General features: G+C 41.7%; 2 non-coding genes and 5 pseudogenes across 2 annotated transcripts; all 7 read left to right on the top strand.

Annotated features, from left to right (window-relative positions):
- The first annotated feature begins 12,490 nt into the window (after positions 1-12,490).
- Positions 12,491-12,599, top strand: LOC113658823 (annotated as a pseudogene).
- Positions 12,600-12,755: 156 nt separating this feature from the next.
- Positions 12,756-12,874, top strand: LOC113658791 (annotated as a pseudogene).
- A 1,504-nt stretch (positions 12,875-14,378) lies between these two features.
- LOC113658832 lies at positions 14,379-14,550 on the top strand (annotated as a pseudogene).
- Positions 14,551-14,826: 276 nt separating this feature from the next.
- On the top strand, positions 14,827-14,941 carry LOC113658836. Its single transcript, XR_003444474.2, has one exon. It is a non-coding gene; the product is annotated as a U5 spliceosomal RNA (small nuclear RNA).
- Positions 14,942-15,058: 117 nt separating this feature from the next.
- Positions 15,059-15,139, top strand: LOC113658833 (annotated as a pseudogene).
- A 4,326-nt stretch (positions 15,140-19,465) lies between these two features.
- On the top strand, positions 19,466-19,641 carry LOC113658831 (annotated as a pseudogene).
- Positions 19,642-19,903: 262 nt separating this feature from the next.
- On the top strand, positions 19,904-20,018 carry LOC113658834. The gene has a single exon (XR_003444472.2). It is a non-coding gene; the product is annotated as a U5 spliceosomal RNA (small nuclear RNA).
- The last annotated feature ends 1,894 nt before the right edge of the window (positions 20,019-21,912 follow it).

Below are 21,912 nucleotides of genomic sequence, written 5' to 3'. Positions count from 1 at the left end.
AGTGTTTGTAGACCTTGTGCTTATATAGTGTGGCGGATTATAAAATGGTATAACCCAGAAGTGCCACAGCCAAGATGGCTGCCGCCTGGAAGTGGCCGTTTAACATCCGACTGAGCAGGAAGAATATGACAAGATTAGATTCAACTTTAATGTCATTACACAATGTACAAGTACAAGGTACTATTGTTACGTTATATACAGTATTGTTATGCTGACGATACCCAGTTGACCTGTAATTTAAATTTTTATAAGACAGAAATACTACTTATCTGTCTGAAAACCAGTACACAGAAGCTCTTACTACCATTTAGAGGGATGTACTGTAACTCCTAGCTCATCAGTGAAAGACCTGAGTGTTTATTAGACAGCAACTTGTTTTTAAAATCATATCGCCCATATTACAAACACAGCCTTCTTCCACCTTAGAAATATTGCCAAGCTGAGAAACATCCTGTCTGTATCTGATGCTGAGAAGCTACTGTATTTCATGCATTCATGACTTCTAGACTGGACTATTGAAATGCATTACTAGGTGGTTGTCCTGCATCTTAAATAAATAGGCTACAGTTAATCCAAAATGCACCTATGTGTTTTGAAGGAAAGCTTCATTTCTGACACCAGAAATTTCAAAAATGTTCCACAAGCCGTGGCTGTTTGGCATCAAAGACTGATAGCTTAACATATTCATTTGCCGTCCTTATTCAAGCCATTGATCCAGACAAAGAAGGTGGTGTATATTTTGCTTTCAACAAATGTACTCACAGCATCATCTGTAAGCATCGATAGAATCAAGAATAATCCATATCCATTTCCAAGTCACATGGAATTTGTCTACTTTTAAATATAAGCAAGCCATATAAGCAAGGATAGGTGAGAATGTTTTTTTTATAATGTGCCAATTTTCAAAGAATGTGTTTTGAATTATATAAAAGGAGACTAAATAAGACATTTTTGATGAATTGTCACTATGACCAGTAAACTAGCTCAGTTATTTAACCTTTGTAGGGTAGTCCTGCCATACCCATCCTGACTCCTCTAAGGGGTTGAATGTGTGGTATGATAGCCTCAGGTGCAATATGAATCGGATCCAACTCACCACAAGGGGGTGATCAGTTGACAGCTCCACACCTCTCTTTACTCGAGTGTCCAAGACATACGGCCGGAGGTCAGGTGAAACAACCACAAAAAAAAAAAATGAAAGGAAGGCGCTAGAGCACTGAGACTGCGGCAAACGGCTTTTAAAAAAAAAGTCCAGTAATAGATGGGTTGGGAACTGAATTTTATGTATGTTTTAAAGAAGTTTTAATAAAGACATTTTCGTAAAGAGAGAAATAAATGAAATAACAAGGTTGGGGCTGATGAAACTGATATATAAAAGGAAAGGAGAAAAAGTAGATTTAAAAAACTACCGACCGATCACAATGTTGAACACAGATCTTAAAATTTTAGCAAAGGTTTTAGCAAACAGATTAAAAGAAGTAATGCCCCGTATAATTAAAACAAATCAAGCATATGGAGTAAAAGGAAGAGATATAGCCGACACAACATTGAGTATAAGAGACACAATATGGTACATGAAAGAAAAAAATGAAGAGGGATATATAATAAGTGTAACTGCAGCAACAACATTTTATTTGGTTACCTTTTGATAACAATTTTCATTGAATATAAGCTGTGTCTGTTGTTTAGACTTTTATATATTATTCAAATTATTGTATGTTGTGGGACTTTTATTTTGACGCCTCGTTGTAAGAGTGTGCTTAAATGCTTAATTGACGTGAGACTTCTAGTCATTAAGGGCTAGCGGCAAGGACGGACATTTTGTGTGCTCCGATAAAGTTTGTTCCAGTCAAAAAGGACTTGAATGGTCATAAGGAAGAATTAAAGACGTTTTCTCTTTCTCATAGCATGCAGCCAACGAGGTATTTGCTTTATTTTCTGTATTATATGTTTGTAAGATGTTACTTTGTATTTGATTTCACTTTTTGTCAAATTAATGTGATTACAGTATTTTGTTGTTAACATTGTTTAGTTTTCACGGTGGATTTGGAGATCAGTCTTCAAATAAATCAGTTGTTGGAGAACCGCTTGTGTCTGTGTGTGCTTGGAGGGAGTTATAGTGAAAACTCGACTGCTCAACGACACGAGTGGATGATACAGCAAGTTTCTAGGAGCACCAAGCCTTGTCGCGCCATGTTCGCAGCACGTGAAAGATCATTGAAGGATTAACAGATGAGCATTACACACACATATAAAGATATAAGAAGCAACATACAGTTATAAGAAGTGACAGATTAAGTAATAAACAACTTTTCAGTTTTTCTAAAGGTTTTTGCTGTAAATCAAAGAAGTTACTGTGTGTTGTGAATGTTCTGACTTTAACTGTAGTTTTCATTTTGATTTAAAGTACTTTGTAAATATTAAGGAAAGGTTTTATAACAACTCATATCAAAGTTAACCAATTGTTTGTGTTTTATGTATTTTGAAAGGTAATTCTCAAAGTGAAAAGTTGTTTGCACAATTTAATTTGCTGTAAAGTATTGCTACTGAAAACCAACTTTTGCTTTGTTTAAGGGTACAATATTTACATTTACATTACATTTGAAGTGTTCAAGGTTGATTTAGAGGGTTAGTTATTATCTGTCCATATTTTCTACTAACAGATTGTGTCAACTTAAGGTAATGATTCAAAATGTCTAGTAAGAATACAATTCAGGTAAGGGACAGTGATTAATTCACAAGACCAATCTGAAGAACGTCAAGTGGACGGTGCTGATGCACAACAAGAAAAGGCACAGCACTTAAGAAGTAGTAAAAGAATTAGAACTGTAACAGAGAAAGGTAGAGAGATGCAAGCTACAAAAATTAAGTCACTTCAACAGAGGTTTAACTACATCTATGATAAATGGAAAACACATGTTAAATCTTCTAAGTGGACATTATCACAATCAGCAGAGGCTTTATCAGATGATTTACTGAATGATGTCATTGGTGATGTCAGAGGTCTTTCCTCAGATGTCCAGCGTGTTTATGATGACCTACGCAAAATCGTAACTCCAGATCAAGACATACACCGAAAGGTAGATTTGGAGACCAGTCTTCAAATAAATCAGTTGTTGGAGAACCGCTTGTGTCTGTGTGTGCTTGGAGGGAGTTACAGTGAAAACTTGTTGGCTGCATGTTATGAGAAAGAGAAAGCATCTTTAATTCTTCCTTATGACCATTCAAGTCCTTTTTGACTGGAACAAACTTTATCGGAGCATGCAGCCAACGAGTTTCCACTGTAACTCCCTCCAAGCACACGTCGAAGAGTGGATTTGTGTGTAGAGATTTCTAACTTTGTTGTATCCGGAGCCTCAAGTCGACTGAAGGGAAAAATTCCAGAAGGAGAAGAGCAAGACTGGCCTGAAACAGGCTCCCTCTTCAATTCAAGTACTTGTAAATCAGCTTCATTCTCCTCTATCTTGGATGGAGCTCCAGAACATTCAAGTAGGTCTTCTGTAAAACGACAAGAAGTGGCGGCTGAAGCTGCTGCAAGTGAAGCTGTTCTTGAAGTGTTACAAGAACAAAGTAAAGAAAAAGTTAAAAGGAAGTTAGCTGATCAAGAGGCAGCAGCTGCAAAGCGTCATTTAGAGCAAGAAGCAGAAGAGGTGAAAAGAATAAAAAGAGAGGAAGAGGAAGCTAAAATTAATGCTCAGTTGGAAGAAGAACATGTAGCTCTACAAAAGGCTCTTGAAGAAAAACGGAGAAAGATACAACATTTGGAAGCAGTGAAAGGTCTAAATGCAGCACGAGCAAAATTGAAGGTGTACAATGACGAGAAGGTCATAGAAAAAGATCATAAGGAGTTCTCAGAAATATCTCCTGTGCCACAAGCTGCAATCGCTTCTTCAAATGAAAGTACAGCAGAACTTGTAAAGGTGCTGGTAGGTGCTTTAAATGTAAACAGAATTCCTGTTCCTGAACCTATAGTATTTAGTGGGGATCCACTGAGGTACAATGACTGAAAACTCTCCTTTGAAACATTGATTGACCAAAAGAATATCCAAGATAAGGAAAAGATATACTACCTCCGTAGGTATGTAAGTGGTCAAGCGAAGAAAGCACTTGAAGGATATTTCCTACTTGGAACTGAATCTGCCTATGCTGCTGCATGGGAGATTTTAGAAGAGAGATACGGAAACCCATTTACAATTGCAAAATCATACAGAGACAATCTCCAGGAGTGGCCTAAGATGGCATCTAGAGACAGCTTTGAGCTTAGAGAGTTTGCTGACTTCCTGCGGAGTTGTGAGGCTGTCATGGTTCATATCAAAGCATTGGAAATCTTAAATGACTGTAATGAAAATCGAAAGATTCTTTCAAAGTTACCGGATTGGCTTGCGGTAAGATGGAACCGGAAGGTTATTGAAATCGAAGAGGAGAGCAATCAGTTTCCCTCCTTCAGCCAGTTTGTTAAATTTCTGACAAGGGAGGTAAAAATTGCTTGTAACCCTGTCACATCATTACAGGCACTTAAACTAGGTGAAGTTGAAAAGCCAAAATCCCAAAAACGCCAAAGCTTTGGAGCAAAAACACTGGCCACAAATTCCAGTGAGAGGTCCATTATAACATGCATTTTCTGCCTAAAGACTGGCCATGCTTTGCACGAATGCGGAAACTCATGGAAAAATCAATTCCAGACTGAATCAAATTTGTTCAAGCTAAGAAGCTGTGCTTTGGTTGTCTTAAGTCAACCAAACTGGTCATTTCTCAAAGAACTGCAACAGTAGGAGTATTTGTGATATATGCCATAAAATGCATCCGGCATGTTTGCATGAGGACAGAATCAAAGAAAACCTGAAGTTAAGTCAAGAAAGGTCAAGTACAGGACAAGAAAGGCATGAAGAAAGACTGCAGTCAGTACAACGTAAAGAAACAACCACAAATGTTACTTCAAACAGAATAATACTTAACGAATTTAACACACAAACAGCTGCAGTTATTCCTGTATGGATTTCATCTATAACTCAACCTGCACAAGAAGTCCTTGTTTATGCCCTCTTAGATTCTCAGAGTGATACAACTTTCATTTTGAGTGAAGTAGCTAAAGCATTGGAAGCAAGCAAAGAGCAAGTTAAGCTCAAGCTCTCAACCATGACTTCAAGAACCACTGTGGTAAACTCTGAAAGAGTAAAGGACCTACAAGTTAGAGGCTTTAATTCTGGTAAAAGGATTTCTTTACCACCAGTCTACACTCGAGAGTTTATTCCAGCCAATAGAACTCACATACCAACTAATGAAACAGCAAAGGCTTGGTTGCATCTGGAGCATCTTCCAGATGAAATAGCACCTTTACAGGATTGTGAAGTAGGTCTCCTTATGTAGACTCTGGCGACTCTATCGGAACCAGTCATCGTATTGTAGTAAGGCAAGTGACACCAATTATGGAATCTTCTGTTAACTTCAAAACCAAGGTACATTATGTAAGCCGAATTAAAGTTAAAGAAATGAGTCCTTCAGAGATAATAAAGGTCCTTGAATCAGACTTCTCAGAAAGATCCAGAATGGACGATCCTGTATCCCAAGAGGATCTCAAGTTATTGACTATTTTAAGAGAAAACATGTCACAAAAGACCAATGGTCATTATGAAATGCCATTACCATTCAAAAGTGAAAATCCCAAACTTTCTAATAACAAAACATGTGCAATACATCACCTAAAATGTCTTGAGACAAGATTTAAGAAAGATCAAAGGTATTTCGAGGACTATGTAAAATTCATGGATGCTATAATATCACATGGCGATGCAGAGCAGGTCCCTGAGGAAGAAATTAACAACAGTCCAGCATGGTATATTCCACATCATAGAGTTTATCATCCACAGAAACCAGCTAAAATACGTGTAGTATTTGACTGTTCTTCTGTTTCAAGACACATCTCTCAATGACCATCTCCTCACAGGCCCTGATCTAACCAATACATTGGTAGGTGTTTTATGCCATTTCCGAAAAGGTTCCATCGCAGTCATGTGTGATATTCAAAAAATGTTCCACCAGTTTCATGTGAAAAAGGAAGATCAAGATTACTTGCGATTTCTGTGGTGGGAGAATGGCAATTTGGAGAGCACACCATCAGTCTACAGAATGAGGGTTCACTTGTTTGGAGCTGCCTCATCACCTGGTTGTGCAAACTTTGGCCTAAAACATCTAGCGGCACAAGGTCGTGGTCAGTACAGTGAAGACTCTTCTTCTTCTTTCAGAGAAACTTCTTTGTAGATGATGGTCTAATAAGTGTACAAACTGAGAGAGAAGCTATCGAGCTCATAAAAGAATCAAGAAAGCTTTGCTTCACTGGTGGATTAAGACTCCACAAATTTGTTTCTAACAGTGAAAGAGTGATGAGGACCATCCCAGAAGAAGATCGTGCCACAGTCAAAGACTTTGATATGGCTTTGAGTTTACCTCGCATGGAGAGAGCCCTTGGAGTAGAGTGCTGTATTACATCTGACTCATTTAAATTCAGAGTTCAAGTTAAATCAAATCTACTAACAAGAAGGTGTGTGCTTTCTACTGTAGCCCCAGTGTATGACCCCCTGGGGTTCATGGCACCATTTGTTCTTGGGGGGAAACAAATACTCCAGCAGATGTGGCGAGAGAAGGTTGGTTGGGATGAGGAAATTCCAGAGATATTAAGACCTCGGTGGGAGTCCTGGATCAAAGACTTACCCAATCTAGCTGAAATGGAAATCAAAAGAGGCTTCATACCTTCAAATTTCGGCAAGGTCAAAATGTCTGAGCTACAACATTTTGCGGATGCAAGTGTCTATGGATATGGTGAATGCACATATCTGAGAACAATTAACGAGTCTAACAAAGTTCATTGTTGTTTGGTAATGGGAAAGTCAAGAGTTTCACCAACCAAAATAAAAACTATACCCAGGCAAGATCTCTCAGCAGCAGTTGTTGCAGTTCAAATCAGTGACATGCTTCGGAATGAACTAGAAATACAAGATACAAGGGAGTTCTTTTGGACAGATTCTACAGTTGTTCTTGGCTACATAAACAATGATGCCAGACGTTTAAGTGTTCGTAGCTAATCGTATACAGCTAATCATGTCCAGTACAAAACCTGAACAATTGGCTCATGTTGCATCTGAGGACAATCCAGCCGATCATGCCTCTCGAGGTTTAACAGCAGAGCAACTTAGGACCTCAAATTGGTTCACAGGACCACCGTTTCTTTGGCAAAATGAACTACCTGACAGAAAATGCAAGGTGGGAGAAATTAAAGATGATGATCCTGAACTTCACAAGGCTCTTGTGTGTAACACCAAGGCAAAGGAGAGCAGATCATTATTGGATCGTCTACAGAAATCCTCTGACTGGTCAAGGGTGGTAAAGGCAGTTGCTAGACTAAAACGTAAAATCAAAGAGTTCAAAGGCATGAAACAAAGAACCCAAGAAAGTACAAGCCTAGAAGAAAGGAAAGAAGCAGAACATGTTATCAAGATGGTTCAAAGGGAAGTATTCTCAGATGAGATAAAGAAGTTGCAGCAAAAGAAAGCTTTCAAGACCAAAGACAATAGGCTGTACAAGTTAAGTCCATTTTTGGATGAAGAAGGTATTATAAGGGTAGGAGGACGTTTAAGTCTAGCCACATTACACCCGTACATTAAGCATCCAATGATACTTCCAACAAGCAGCCACATATCGGCTTTACTTATTAAGCACTTTCATGAAAGAGTCCATCATCAAGGACGTGGTATGACGATGAACGAACTACGAGCCAATGGATGGTGGATTTTGGGATGTAGTGGTGCCATTTCGTCACACATTTTCAAATGTGTCAAGTGCAGAAAGTATAGACGGTCTACAGAGGAACAAAAAATGAGTGACTTTCCTCATGATTGAATGGAAATAATGCCTCCATTTACGTATACCGGTATTGATTGCTTTGGTCCAATATATATCAAAGGAGGGAGAAAAGATCTCAAACGATATAGTCTTTTATTTACCTGTCTCTGTTCAAGGGCTATACACATTGAGATGATATGACAAAAGACTCATTTATCAATGCTTTAAGAGCATTCATTGCAATCAGAGGAAATGTTCGTCAGTTGAGATGTGATCAAGGCAGAAATTTTGTTGGAGCAAGGAGGGAATTTGCAGAACTCATGAAAGGAATGGAGCAAGAAAGGGTTAAGGCTCTAGGATGTGAATTTCTTATGAATCCTGCTGCAGCAAGTCACATGGGTGGTGTCTGGGAGAGACAAATATGAACTATAAGAAGTGTCCTTACTGCTGTTCTTGACCAGTCAACACAAAGACTTGATAGTACTTCCTTAAGGACGTTCCTGTATGAAGTTATGGCCATCATTAATAGTAGACCACTCACTGCTGAACATTTGAATGACCCACCCTCACTGGAACCCTTAACTCCCAACCACATTCTTACAATGAAGTCTACAATTATTTTACCCCCACCTGGACAATTTATAAGAGAAGATCTTTATCTTCGTAAGAGGTGGCGCAGAGTACAGTATTTAGCAAATGAATTCTGGACTCGATGGAAGAGAGAATATCTTATGAACTTACAACCAAGACAAAAGTGGCATAAGAACCGAAGAAACCTGAACGTCAATGATATTGTCCTTTTGCAAGATAGTCTGGAACCACGTAACAAATGGAAGCTGGCCAAAATTACAGAAGTTTACCCAGGGTCAGATGGTAGAGTAAGGAAAATTAAGCTGTTAGTCAGTGAGACTACTTTTGACACAAAAGGGAAAGCCACAACTAGAACAGTTTTTCTTGAAAGGCCTGTGCAAAAGGTTGATATCTTGATTGAGACAGATTAAGGAGTACAACGTTGGTTTGAAAAGCACACCTACTGTAAGTGTTAAACGTTATCAAGCATTGTGTTTACAGAAATCTCACATTAAGGTTTGTGCGATTTGGTGGGAGTGTAACTGCAGCTACAACATTTTATTTGGTTACCTTTTGATAACAATTTTCATTGAATATAAGCTGTGTCTGTTGTTTAGACTTTTATGTATTATTCAAATTATTGTATGTTGTGGGACTTTTATTTTGACGCATTGTTGTAAGAGTGTGCTTAAATGCTTAAGTGACGTGAGACTTCTAGTCATTAAGGGCTAGCGGCAAGGACGGACATTTTGTATGCTCCGATAAAGTTTGTTCCAGTCAAAAAGGACTTGAATGGTCATAAGGAAGAATTAAAGACGTTTTCTCTTTCTCATAGCTTGCAGCCAACGAGGTATTTGCTTTATTTTCTGTATTAAATGTTTGTAAGATGTCACTTTGTATTTGATTTCACTTTTTGTCAAGTTAATGTGATTACGGTATTTTGTAGTTAACATTGTTTAGTTTTCACGATGCATTTGGAGATCAGTCTTCAAATAAATCAGTTGTTGGAGAACCGCTTGTGTCTGTGTGTGCTTGGAGGGAGTTATAGTGAAAACTCAACTGCTCAACGACACGAGTGGATGATACAGCAAGTTTCTAGGAGCACCAAGCCTTGTCGCGCCATGTTCGCAGCACGTGAAAGATCATTGAAGGATTAACAGATGAGCATTACACACACATACAAAGATATAAGAAGCAACATACAGTTATAAGTTGTTGTTGTTAACATTGTTTAGTTTTCACGGGGGATTTGGAGATCAGTCTTCAAATAAATCAGTTGTTGGAGAACCGCTTGTGTCTGTGTGTGCTTGGAGGGAGTTATAATAAGTTTGGATTTCGAAAAGGCTTTTGGTAGGGTTGAGCACGGGTATTTATTTGAGGTTTTAAGGAGTTTTGGTTTTGGAGAGAATTTCATTAAATGGATTGAGATTTTATATAAAGGTGCTGTAATGAGTCTGTCTGTGTTTTCCCTTGTTTCTATCTGCTGTCATTCCCTGATGTTAATTGTTGACCCCGCCCACCTATTTGTAACCACGGACATTTAATTGCATTCAATCTCTTCCCCAGGTGTTTTGTCTTAGTCCTTGTCTGTCTCCGTCTTGTGATTGGTTCTCATTCACTATTTGTACTCTGTTTTGTTCACTTCCCGGTTGTGAGTCGTTGTTGGTATGTGCTGTGCTGTCGGGTTATGTCTGGTCCTGTTTCCTGTCCTGTTCAGTGTTCTGATCTGTTTTGCCTGCTTGTTTGTTACTTGTTTTTTGATTAATGAAATTATTAACTGCACATGGATCCGCATTCGCCTGTGACTATCCGTGACAGGTGCACTAACAAGAATTAAATGTAATGGGTATTTAACAGATTGTTTTAAAATAACACGTTCAATAAGACAGGGTTGTCCGCTCTCTGCATTACTGTACTCACTTGTATTGGTACCGTTAGGATTGGCAATTGTGGAAAAAGAAGGAATAATAGGTATTGAAATTGAAGAAAATAAGTCAAAGGGGAAAGTTTTTCAGTACGCTGATGATACGACGATAATTATAAAAGACCAAGCAAGTGTTAAGGAAGTAATGAATTTTGTAAAATAACATTGTAGAGGGTCTCTAAGTAAATGAGGATAAAACGGTATATATGAGATTTGGTAAAGCTGTGGTTTTAACAGATTGTTTTAATTTCAAGGCAGTGAAAGAAATTAGGATTTTAGGAGTTTTAATGGGGAAGAATGAGAAGAAAGTAAGAGATGAAATGTGGGCGCAAATTGTAACAGATATAGAGAGGAGGTTGAATTTTTGGAAATTAAGAAATTTTTATTTAAAGGGGAAAGTTTTAATATTGAATGTTTTAATGGTTTCTAAACTTTTAATGGTTTCTAAACAAACTTTGGTATGTTTTATATGTTTCTGAAATGGACAGAACAGAGGTTGAAGAGATGTTTTCTTGAATTTTTATGGGAGGGGAAACCTGCAAGATTTGCACTTAACACGATTGTAGGGGCGGTGGTAAAGGGGGGCTTGGGGTTAATGAATGTGGAACAACGAAAATATGCTATGAGAGTGAAAATTGTGAAGAAATACCTTAATAACGAGCACAAAACTGAGTGGAAGAAAACAATGAATTACCTTTTAAACAAATGTGGGGATTTTAACATGGGGGATGGAATTTTATGGATGAAAACAAAAAATTGAATGACGGAAGGATTACCTGTGTTTCATAGGGAAATTTTTGATCCAAATGGGAGAGAAAACATTTTAAATCAACCTCTGTTCTTAAATAATAACATTTTAAAACAAGGGAAAGAAGTGGATGGAAGCGGGGATAACGAGAGTGAGAGATGTTTTGTATGAGTTTAAAGAAGGTTTTTTTTACCAACACAAGTTATTGTAGATGCAATGGAAGTAGCGAAAGAAGAGTACAATAAAAAAGAAATTACAAACAAATATGAAATCATTAAAAATGCAATACCGATAGTGTGGATTGAAAGAATAGAGTGTATGGAAGAAGAGCAAAAAAAAAAAACCTTTGCATGAAACTGGGGGAAAAATTGTGTGATTTTAAAGAATGTACTGTAAAAATGTTTTATTGCATTTTTAGAGATGGTGTTTTTAAAGAACCGATTGTAAATAAGTACTGGGTGGAAAATTCAAAGATTTAAATGAAGAGTTTATATGGAGAAAGATGAGGGGAAAATATGTGGAGACAAAGTTGGAATGTTTGGAGTATTTTATAAGACATAAAGCGGTTTTTACTGAGTCTATTTTAAATAAAATTGGGATGGAACAAAATGTTATGTGTAAAGTGTGCCAAAAAAGGAAGAGGGGATTTTACATATGTTTTTGTATTGTAAAGAACTAGAGGATTTTTTATGCAAATGTGTGATTAAAGATTTGACAGTGGAGTGGGATGAAAATGGAATGGAACAGAGTGGTGAGGTTTGGTTGGGAAAAGAAGTGTCAAAACAAGAAGTTTATAAATCTGTCGGTAATGTTGATAAAGTACAATATGCGAGAGAAGAATTGTGGCTAAAATTGTGTGGGAGGTTTGGAATGTGTTTAAAAGGAAATCAGAAGTGTAAAAGTCTATATGTGTATTTTAAATCTGAAAAAATGCTGGATGCCTTTTATCATATTTTTACAGCACAAGTCTGTTGTGATTTAAAAGACCTAATGTGGAAGTGAAGGAGAATTCTAAAGTATTTATGTAAATGTATGGTGTATGGAAAATGTGTGAGGTGTGATGTAAAAATGATTGTATAGAATAATTTTACATTGTTATTGTATTGTATTTTATTGTTCGAAATTTCTTAATAAAAAAAAAGAATGCCCGATCTCGTCTGATCTCGGAAGCTAAGCAGAGTCGGGCCGGGTTAGTACCTGGATAGGCGACTGCCTGGGAATACCAGGTGCTGTAAGATTTTATATCTTACATAGGCATTCATTTACTTTACTATTTGAATTCTCTAACAACATCTTAATATTCATACCCTGTAGCTAATGTTTTGATAGAAAACAACAATTACAAAAAAATGAATAAGAAAAAAGAAAAAAACAAACAATTTATAAATGGGTTCCATTCTAGCTTTCCTCTCACTTACGGACATTCCACTCTAAGAATGCCCAATCTTGGATGCTAAGCAGAGTCGGGCCGGGTTAGTACTTGGATAGGTGACTGCCTGGGAATACCAGGTGCTGTAAGATTTTGACATAGGCATTCATTTTTTTTACTATTTGAATTCTCTAACAACAACATCTTAATATTCATACCGTGTAGCTAATGTTTTGATAGAAAACAACAACGAAAAAAGAAAAAAAAATAAACAATTTATAATTGGGTTCCATTCCAACTTTCCTCTAACTTACGGCCATTCCATTCGAAGAATGCCTGATCTCGTCTGATCTCGGAAGTTAAACAGAGTCGGGCCTGGTTAGTACTTAGATAGGCGACTGCCTGGGAATACCAGGTGCTGTAAACTTTTGACATAGGCATTCATTTACTTTACTATTTGAATTCTCTAACAACAGCATCTTAATATTCATACCCTGTAGCTAATATTTTGATTTTGGAAAAATAAATAAATAAATAAATAAATAAATAACTACATTAACTCCGCTTTTTTTTTCTATGCTGTCTTGCACCTTTTCGCTATCCACTGGAGTGACTATAGGGGGAGGGCTGTGGAAGCTGAACTGCTCTCTGTTGCAGGACAAGGATATTGTCCAGGAATACAGAGAGCGGTACAGCCAATGGCAGATCCTCCAGGACTGTTATGACTCACGTGCACGGTGGTGGGACATGGTAAAAGGAAGGACTGGACAGTATTTTAGGAGGGTAGGAAAGGAAAAAAGAACAAGGAAAAGAGATACATGATGGGGCTGCAAAGACGCTTACAGAGGTATTTTAATCTTTTTAATGATGGGATGTATTTTAGTGAGGAAATAAAAGAGGTCAAGAAGGAAATGTCAGTTTTATCCGAGGTTAAAGCAAAAGGAGTGATGTTAAGAAGCAAAGAAAAAGACCGAGAGGAAGGAGAAAAATGTACCCGGTACTTTTTTAAGAAAATAATAACAAGTGGAAAAGCTATTACAAAATTAAAAGAACAAGGAAAACAAGAAGACACAACAACTGGAATTTTAAGGGTGGTGGAGGACTTTTATAGAAATCTTTTTAGACAGAAGGAAGTGCAGGAAGACACTTTGGGGGAGGTTTTATCTTTTTTAGATAAAACTGTTTCAGACAACGTGTTTTTATCCCAGGATTTTACCCTTTTAGAACTCCAGTACAGTTTAAAAGCTTTTAAACGGGGGAAGTCACCGGGATTGGACGGACTCCCCCTCGAGTTTTATGAGACTTTTTGGGATATTTTATCACATGACCTGTGGTGTGTTTTTAGAGAATTTGAAAATCTGGACAGACTTCCTGACAGTTTTAGAGTAGGGATAGTTTCCTTGTTGTTTAATAAGGGCGACGGGACTGACATTAGGAACTGGCAACCGATAACCCTTTTAAATTTTGATTGTAAACTTTTTAGTAAAATTTTAGCTGTCCGTATGTCGACCGTTTTAGAGGACGTGATCCACCCGGACCAAGCCTGTGCAGTGCAAGGGAGGAAGATCACGGACAGCTTAGTGCTGATCCGGGACGCCATCTCTTTTGCGAGAGAGAGAAACATTCGGCTTCTAGTTGTAAATTTAGATTTTGAAAAAGCCTTTGATCGGGTCTCGCACCAAATGGGCCAAATCCGGCCCCCTTGTATTCCCTTGTATAAATTTACATATTAAATTTGTTTATTTTATTTCACCCTGTTATTTATTATTCACTTATTTATTTATTTATTATATTTGCACTATGCTTTTAGCAAGTAATTAATTTGGAGTGATTTTTAGTAACACGGGTTATTTAAAAGATAACATGTACAATGTATTTTAAAGAGACACGATGCATGTGCATGAAGTGTAAATTGAAATTGTGAAAATAAAATGATTTAAAAAAAAAAAATCTGTTCTTATCAGTTTAATATCTGATACGTCCTCTATATGAGGACTACATATTAAATGGATTTTTAGAGCTGGGAGTCGGAACAGGGGCTTGCTCCGTCCGCTCCACGCATCGCCCTGGTATTGCAGTACATCCAGGCTTGGTGCACCATTACACTGTTTAAAAACAGACAAAACCTCCTTTTCTTTTCTTTTCTTTTCTTTTCTTTTCTTTTCTTTTCTTTTCTTTTCTTGAACCTGCCCCGAACCTCTAATCTGCAAAATGTGCTCATAAATTTCAGCTGTGTCTCATCGACTGTGTCCCCGCCCCTTTTCTATCCAAATGCAAGACTTTACACTGGCTTCAATAGTGACAATGGGTGGAACTTACCCTAATCCTGCTGTGTTCAGCTCCGATACGGCAATCCAGGGCCTGCTCAGCCTTCTTTAGTAGCTCGGGTTTCTCTTCATTCACGCACAAATCTTTCGCCTTTTATTAAAGATTTCCGTGGAGAGGAACGTTGATGAGTTCAACATATTTTTGTGGGCTTTGCAGTTGCAAGGCTATAAGGGGTTGTAATATCAGATCAAAGCGCTTTGAAGAGTAGGCCTACTTATCACCTACCATTTGTCTGCTAGCATCTGGCAGCTAGCTGTCCGCCAGGCAGGGGGAATAACGGGTTATTGCTTCTCGGCCTTTTGGCTAAGATCAAGTGTAGTATCTTAGGCCATGTCAGGAGAGTGTTCAAAACGGCCGACCCCTTTGGTGCGGCTTCGGCATACGGTGAGGGTGGAGCTTCAGCCTGATGCACCATCGGAGGTTAATAAATGCTTCGGCTGGGATTGGATTCTGCTTCGTGTGCTCCGGGATTTCTCCGGATTCTGCCGTCCATGGTTCTGTGCCTCCAGGATTTTTCGGCTTCTGGTTTCCAGGATGTCACTTTCGCTGCGTTTTCCGACTGCTCTGCTTTCTTTGACCAGTGCTCCAGGCGATTCGTGGTCTGCGCCTGGTGCCGCTTGTTGCCATGGACGAGGTGTCGCTGATTGTCCACATGTACAATCCTTTCGTGGCGGATGAGGACATCAGAGCCTTCCTCAGCAGGTACTGCTTGTCGGTATCCGCAGGGGAGAAGATCCGTGGCAGTTTCGCTATCTTCCTACAATACCCTGGTCAGCCCCTCTACTGCCGGCGGTGCGGGGCCCTGGGTCACACGAAGGAGGCGTGTACTGGCGGACGGTGCCGCACATGCGGATCTGCCGACCACATGACCGTGGAGTGCTGTGCCCCAAAGACCTGCAGCCTATGTGGCAGCGAGCAGCACCTCTACCGCCAGTATCCATCTCGGCAGCGGACGTTTGCTAGCCTCTTCTCAGAGGACTTCATAGCGATGGGAGGGCCCGATGATGGGAGGGCCCGATGATGGGAGGCAGGAAGAAGAGGAGGTGGTGCAGGCGGTGAGCCAACCGGCAGTAGCAGTCAGGGAACCGGTGGCGGATGTGCTACAGGGACGGGAGACAGAGGGGGCAGTCAGTCGCTCTCAGGTGGTGGAGAGTTCCGTCAGCTGGGCGGAAGCCCTGGACGATCTAGAGGCGTCCCCGGGCCCGGCCCAACCGGCTTGGGCCACCACGGTGTTCTTGGACGATCTGAAAGAGCCCGACCTCGGTCAGGAGCAGCCGATGGTGGAAGAGGCCGGATCCTCCGTCAGTGACCCAGAGAAACGGTCGGCAGCAGCGATGGAGAGGGGGCAAAAGAGATCCCGGTTTGAGGACAACCGGGAGTTTGAACTATGTGCTGTGGAAGAGACTGGGACAGGAGAGAGTGAAGGTGAGGAGGACCAGGGGGGAGGGAAGCGTCCCACCCATTGTGGGACTGATGGGCCGGGTGTGAACCATGGGGTGGTGGGCATAGAGGAGGAAGGGTGGACTCAAGTCCAGGCAGGGAAGGAAAGAGGGACTACAGGGAAGGGGCGGGATCTGTCTGAGAAGGCAGAGGAGGGTAGCTAGGGACATTTTGTGTGGGACTTGCAATGTTGAGGAGTCTTTTGTGGAGTTTTGGGGAAATGTTTTGGTGTGTTTGTGTGCTTTCTTATATAACCATTTGGGATGCTGCGGGTGGCGACACTCAATGTGCGGGGAATAAAGCAGCCCGTGAAAAGGGCTGCCACTTTTTTGAGTTTGAGTTCTGTTTCCTTTGATTTACTTTTTTTACAGGAATGTCATTTGTGTTCAGAGGCTGAGGGGGTGCTGTTTTCTAAGGGGTGGGAGTGGGGGCCATCAGCTTGGGGGATCGGGGATGGTAGGGGGGGACGGGGTGGGGGTCCTTTTCAATTCTTTCGATTGGTCGATTGAGGCCATAGTTTCTGTTGTGCCGGGGAGGTTTTTGTGCGTGGACAGCATGGGGAGGGGTTTGAGGTTCCGAGCCATAGCCGTCTACGCCCGGTGTAGGGTGGGGCAGAGGAGGGTTTTTTTCCGCCTGTTGGAGCCGCTCCTGGGCACCATCCAGGCCGGCAGGGAGGCGCTTGAGCAAGACGAGTGCCCAATGCGTTACTTTTTTAGGACCGTGAGAAGCCGCCAGCGCAGGGCGCACATTGAGGGCCTGAAGCAGGGCCCTCGTACTGTGACCTCGACTGAAGAGATGCTAGAAGTGGCTAGGTCCTTCTATGCCGATCTCTTCAGCGAGAAAGAGACTAAGGACGGTGGTGCGGCGGCCTTTTTGGACGCAGTCGCCGGCAGGGTGCCGGAGGATTGCACATTGGTCCTGGAGAAAGAGATCTCCCTAGAGGTGGTGGAGAAGGCCATGCTTTCCCTGAAGACTGGCGTAGCTCCAGGCGGAGACGGCTTACCGGCAGAATGGTATCGAACTTTCTGGCCTCTGGTGGGTACTGATCTGCTGGCCGTTTACAGGGAAGCCGTAGGGAGTGGCACTCTACCTCCTTCAGCGTTGGTAGGGTACATCACTCTCTTGCATAAGAAGGGTGACAGAACCGACTTGGCCAATTGGAGGCCGATAACACTGTTGACGGCTGATTATAAGATCCTGGCCAAGGTACTGGTTCTTCGACTGAGAGAGGTGATGGCCCAGGTGGTTCACCCCGATCAGACCTGTGGGGTGCCCGGGAGGATGTATGGTATGAACTTGGCATTGATCAGGGACACCTTGGCATGGGCTGAGCAACGGCAGGTAACATTGGCGTTGCTTGGTCTGGACCAGGAAAAAGCTTTTGATCATGTTTCGCACACGTTTCTCTTCGCACTGTTGGAGCGGATGGGCTTTGGTCCAGGCTTCGTAGCCATGGTCCGACTGCTGTATGCAGGTGCGGTCAGCCGTGCGATCGTGAACGGGCACTGTTCGGGACTGATAGAGCAGCGTGGAGGGGTGAGACAGGGTTGCCCGCTGTCGCCTCTGCTTTATGTCTTGTACCTAGAGCCGTTGGCGGAGCGGTTGAGGAGAGAGCCGACGTTCCAGGGTCTGCACGTCCCCGGGGCGGCTGGGATAAGGGCCAAGGTGTTGGTCTATGCTGAAGACGCGACTTTGTTCCTTGGCCGGGACGAGGACTTCGCTGCGGTGAGGCGGGTCCTGGAGGCCTTTTCCGAGGCCACAGGGGCACGCATCAGCCGCGGAAAGTCCGCGGTCCTGTACGCAGGGGCGTGGGCTGGGAGATCCGACGTCCCAGGGGGGTTCTCACTGTGCCAGGATGGCCTCAAGGTTTTGGGTGTTGTCTTCTGGAGAAAGGACAGCGCCCAAAAGAACTGGGACATCGCCCTGCGCAAGTTGGGCCGAAAGCTGGGGCAAGAGGAGCCTGGAGCGCGCCCTGTTCACATTCATTTGGGGGGGGGAGGTGCGAGCAGGTTGCCCGCACGACGATGTGCGCGGAGCGGGATAAAGGGGGAAGGGGCGTTATGTGCATCCTCCTTGGGATCATGGCGATGTATGTGGCCTTCCTAGCCAAGCTGGTGGGGGGGGGGGGGGGGCAGAGGGCCACATGGCTTTACTGTTCGCGAAGTTCTGGATCGGCTTTGCTTTGAGGACGGTGATCCCCTGGAGGGGGACCTCGGCGTGGTCGACCGACCGCCCGTGGCACTACCAGAAGGCGGCCGAGTTCATTCGCGGCCAGCCCTGGTGTCTGGTGGACGGCATTGTGAGGGACCACCGGAAGCTGTACCGACGTTGGAGGGACTGCTGGGCGGCACAGTCGGGCGAGACCCATCCCCGAGTGCCGGGGGGTCGAGTGGGCTGCTTTGCAGCCTACCTGGTTGGACGAAGCCAGCAAAGACCTGCACTGGCTGGGGGCTCTGGGACGTCTTCTGGTCAGGGAACGGCTCTACCGTCATGGCATAAGCCGCACTCCCCTGTGTTCTGTCGGATGCGGGGGCGAGGAGACGGTGGAGCACGCCCTGTGGTCGTGTCCCATCGTGGCACGATTTTGGAGAAGAGTCTCGGAGTGGTGGTCTGCCGAAGGGGGAGCGGACATAAACCGTGACCTCGTGCTGTACGGCAGTTGATTAAAGCGCATGGGACCGGAGATGGCGAAGCCTCTGTGGCAAGCCGTCTCGGTGGCGAAGTGCGTGTTGTGGGGCGCACGATGCAAGTGCATCCGAACCCTCGCTCCACGTGTCCGCCAGGACAACTTGTTCCAGGTTTTCTGGGCCAGGCTCGGGAAGGTGAGGGAGCTTCGAGGGGAAGGTGTAAGGAGGGAAGGGTTTGTAAGAGTAGGAGTGGGAGGTGCGGAGGGGGGAGGTTTTGCAGGGACGACAGTTGTGGGGGCACCTTGGTGGCCTGGGGGGCAAGTGCAGTAGTGTGTGTGTGTGTGTGTGTGGGGGGGGGGTTGAGTGATATTTTCTTTGTCTATTGTATTTTTGATGCTTGTAATTGTTTTTTTTTGTTTTTTGTTTCTTCCTGCCCTTGTAGTGGTTTGATGGATTCAGTTTGTTTTGCCCTTTTGGTGTTTGGGATGATGAAATATTTGTTTTATGTTTCTTTTTTGTTTTGACTAATTCATGATCGATTTACTTTGAAGAGTCTGGTGATATTGGGATTAGTGGGGGTTTGGTCTGTGGTTCTTTTGATGTGCATGTAATGGACCGACTGTACTGGTTTAATAAAAAAAAAAAATCTGTTCTTATCAGTTTAATATCTGATACGTCCTCTATATGAGGACTACATATTAAATGGATTTTTAGAGCTGGGAGTCGGAACAGGGGCTTGCTCCGTCCGCTCCACGCATCGCCCTGGTATTGCAGTACATCCAGGCTTGGTGCACCATTACACGTTTTAAAAACAGACAAAACCTCCTTTTCTTTCCTTTTCTTTTCTATTCTTTTCTTTTACTTGAACCTGCCCCAAACCTCTAATCTGCAAAATGTGCTCATAACTTTCAGCTGTTTCTCATCGACTGTGTCCCCACCCCTTTTCTATCCAAATGCAAGACTTTACACTGGCTTCAATAGTGACAATGGGTGGAACTTACCCTAATCCTGCTTTGTTCACCTCCGATTTGGCAATCCAGGGCCTGCTCAGCCTTCTTTAGTAGCTCGGGTTTCTCTTCATTCACGCACAAATCTTTTGCCTTTTACTAAAGATTTCCGTGGAGAGGAACGTTGATGAGTTCAACATATTTTTGTGGGCTTTGCAGTTGCAAGGCTATAAGGGCTTGTAATATCAGATCAAAGCGCTTTGAAGAGTAGGCCTACTTATCACCTACCATTTGTCTGCTAGCATCTGGCAGCTAGCTGTCCGCCAGGCAGGGGGAATAACGGGTTATCGCTTCTCGGCCTTTTGGCTAAGTTCACTGTAAACCCTAATAAGTTCACAGAACTCAAAAATTATTTTGTAACAGATTACACAAAAATATTTTAGTGATATTTTTAAATGTTTTAAGTTTAGATAAAACAAAAATTACATGTTTAGTTGCCTTAAATTATCTCAATGTTATCTTATAAATATTAATATTCCTCAACTTATAACTAGGAAGAAATTCACTCAAAATTTTAAATATTCCTCAACTCATAAAATGTGGGAAATACACTCAAAATTTTAAATATTCCTCAACTCATAAAATGTGGGAAATACACTAAAAATTTTAAATATTCCTCAACTCATAATGTGGTAAGTACACTCAAAATTTTAAATATTCTTCAGCTCAATTTGGGACATGCACTCAAAATTAATTCTAAACTGAAATACTGATGTCGGCCCACTACACAGTTATAATCATCTAGTAATATTAGAAAACACTAAAGTGACAATTTAACAATTTTTTTATTAAACACAATGTGCTTTTTAAAAGTCACAAATCAAAATGGATTATTCAAAACAAAGTGCTTGAGAGAAATTAAAACAAATGTATTAAATCTGAGCTAGAACAGGTAAACAGTGTTACATTTTACTGTTAATCCGAGGTAGAACAGGCAAACAGTGTTACATTTTACTGTTAATCCGAGGTAGAACAGGCAAACAGTGTTACATTTTACTGTTAATCCGAGGTAGAACAGGCAAACAGTGTTACATTTTACTGTTAATCCGAGGTAGAACAGGCAAACAGTGTTACATTTTACTGTTAATCCGAGGTAGAACAGGCAAACAGTGTTACATTTTACTGTTAATCCGAGGTAGAACAGGCAAACAGTGTCATCATAAATATGAGATAGAACAGGCAATTACATTTACAAGAGGAAGGATAATCCATTCTGAGTGATTCATTCATTGAACAAATCATTCTTCAGTGTCAGTAGATGCCCTTTCAGTGGTTTGTTGTCCTCAAGACACATGATAACTTTTTGGATAAATGTGAAGGTTAGCTCGAGATTTTTTGGATACTGTAGGTCTAGTGCATAGATGTACCCAAAGAGCAGAAGAAATGAGTCAGCCAGATTTGTGGGACCACTCACAAGTACTTCATCCTCCACGACAATACAGATGCTCTCAGGGCTGAAGAAGGCCGCATCAGTAGGGTCATTCGTGACGACTGTCAGGAGAGCCACCGGAGTATCAGTGAGGTCTGGACCATCTGCTGACTATAAAACACAAATAAGACAAGAATGAGTTCAGCCCCTCAAGGATACAAATCATGCTAATGATGTCTAGACATTACTGTCACTTAGCACTTTGACTGCAACTAACGTACATGTTTAAACTATTTTTTTTTTTGTAATTTCTACATGTCAGTTTGCAGAATAACAACTCAAGTAAACTTTATAAACAGGTCCTGGGAGTATTCCAGAAAGGAGGTTCAACAAATTCTGAGCCTAACCCTGAACTCTGAGTTGACTTACCCTGTGAAGTGAAACTGAGTTTTCAGTTCCAGAACAGCTGATCTGAGTTAGATAAGTCAACTCTGAGTATGTTAACTCTGAGTTGAGCTCCTGCCTGACGACTAGTAAAAAGCAATCATCAATGGAGCTCCAATACTTGATTCACCATGGCAACGGGAGAAAACAGGCAGCAGACATTTTCTGGCTGCAACTGTAATAAAAATCACTGACACAGACAAATCACTGAGTTTTAAATGCAGTTGTCTTTTCATTTTGAATTTAACGT

The sequence above is a fragment of the Tachysurus fulvidraco genome, chromosome 19 (genome assembly GCF_022655615.1).
Source record: "Tachysurus fulvidraco isolate hzauxx_2018 chromosome 19, HZAU_PFXX_2.0, whole genome shotgun sequence".
Classification (NCBI taxonomy): Eukaryota; Metazoa; Chordata; class Actinopteri; order Siluriformes; family Bagridae; genus Tachysurus; species Tachysurus fulvidraco.
The sequence above is the reverse complement of the archived record's forward strand: the minus strand, read 5'-3'. Positions and strand labels throughout refer to the sequence as shown.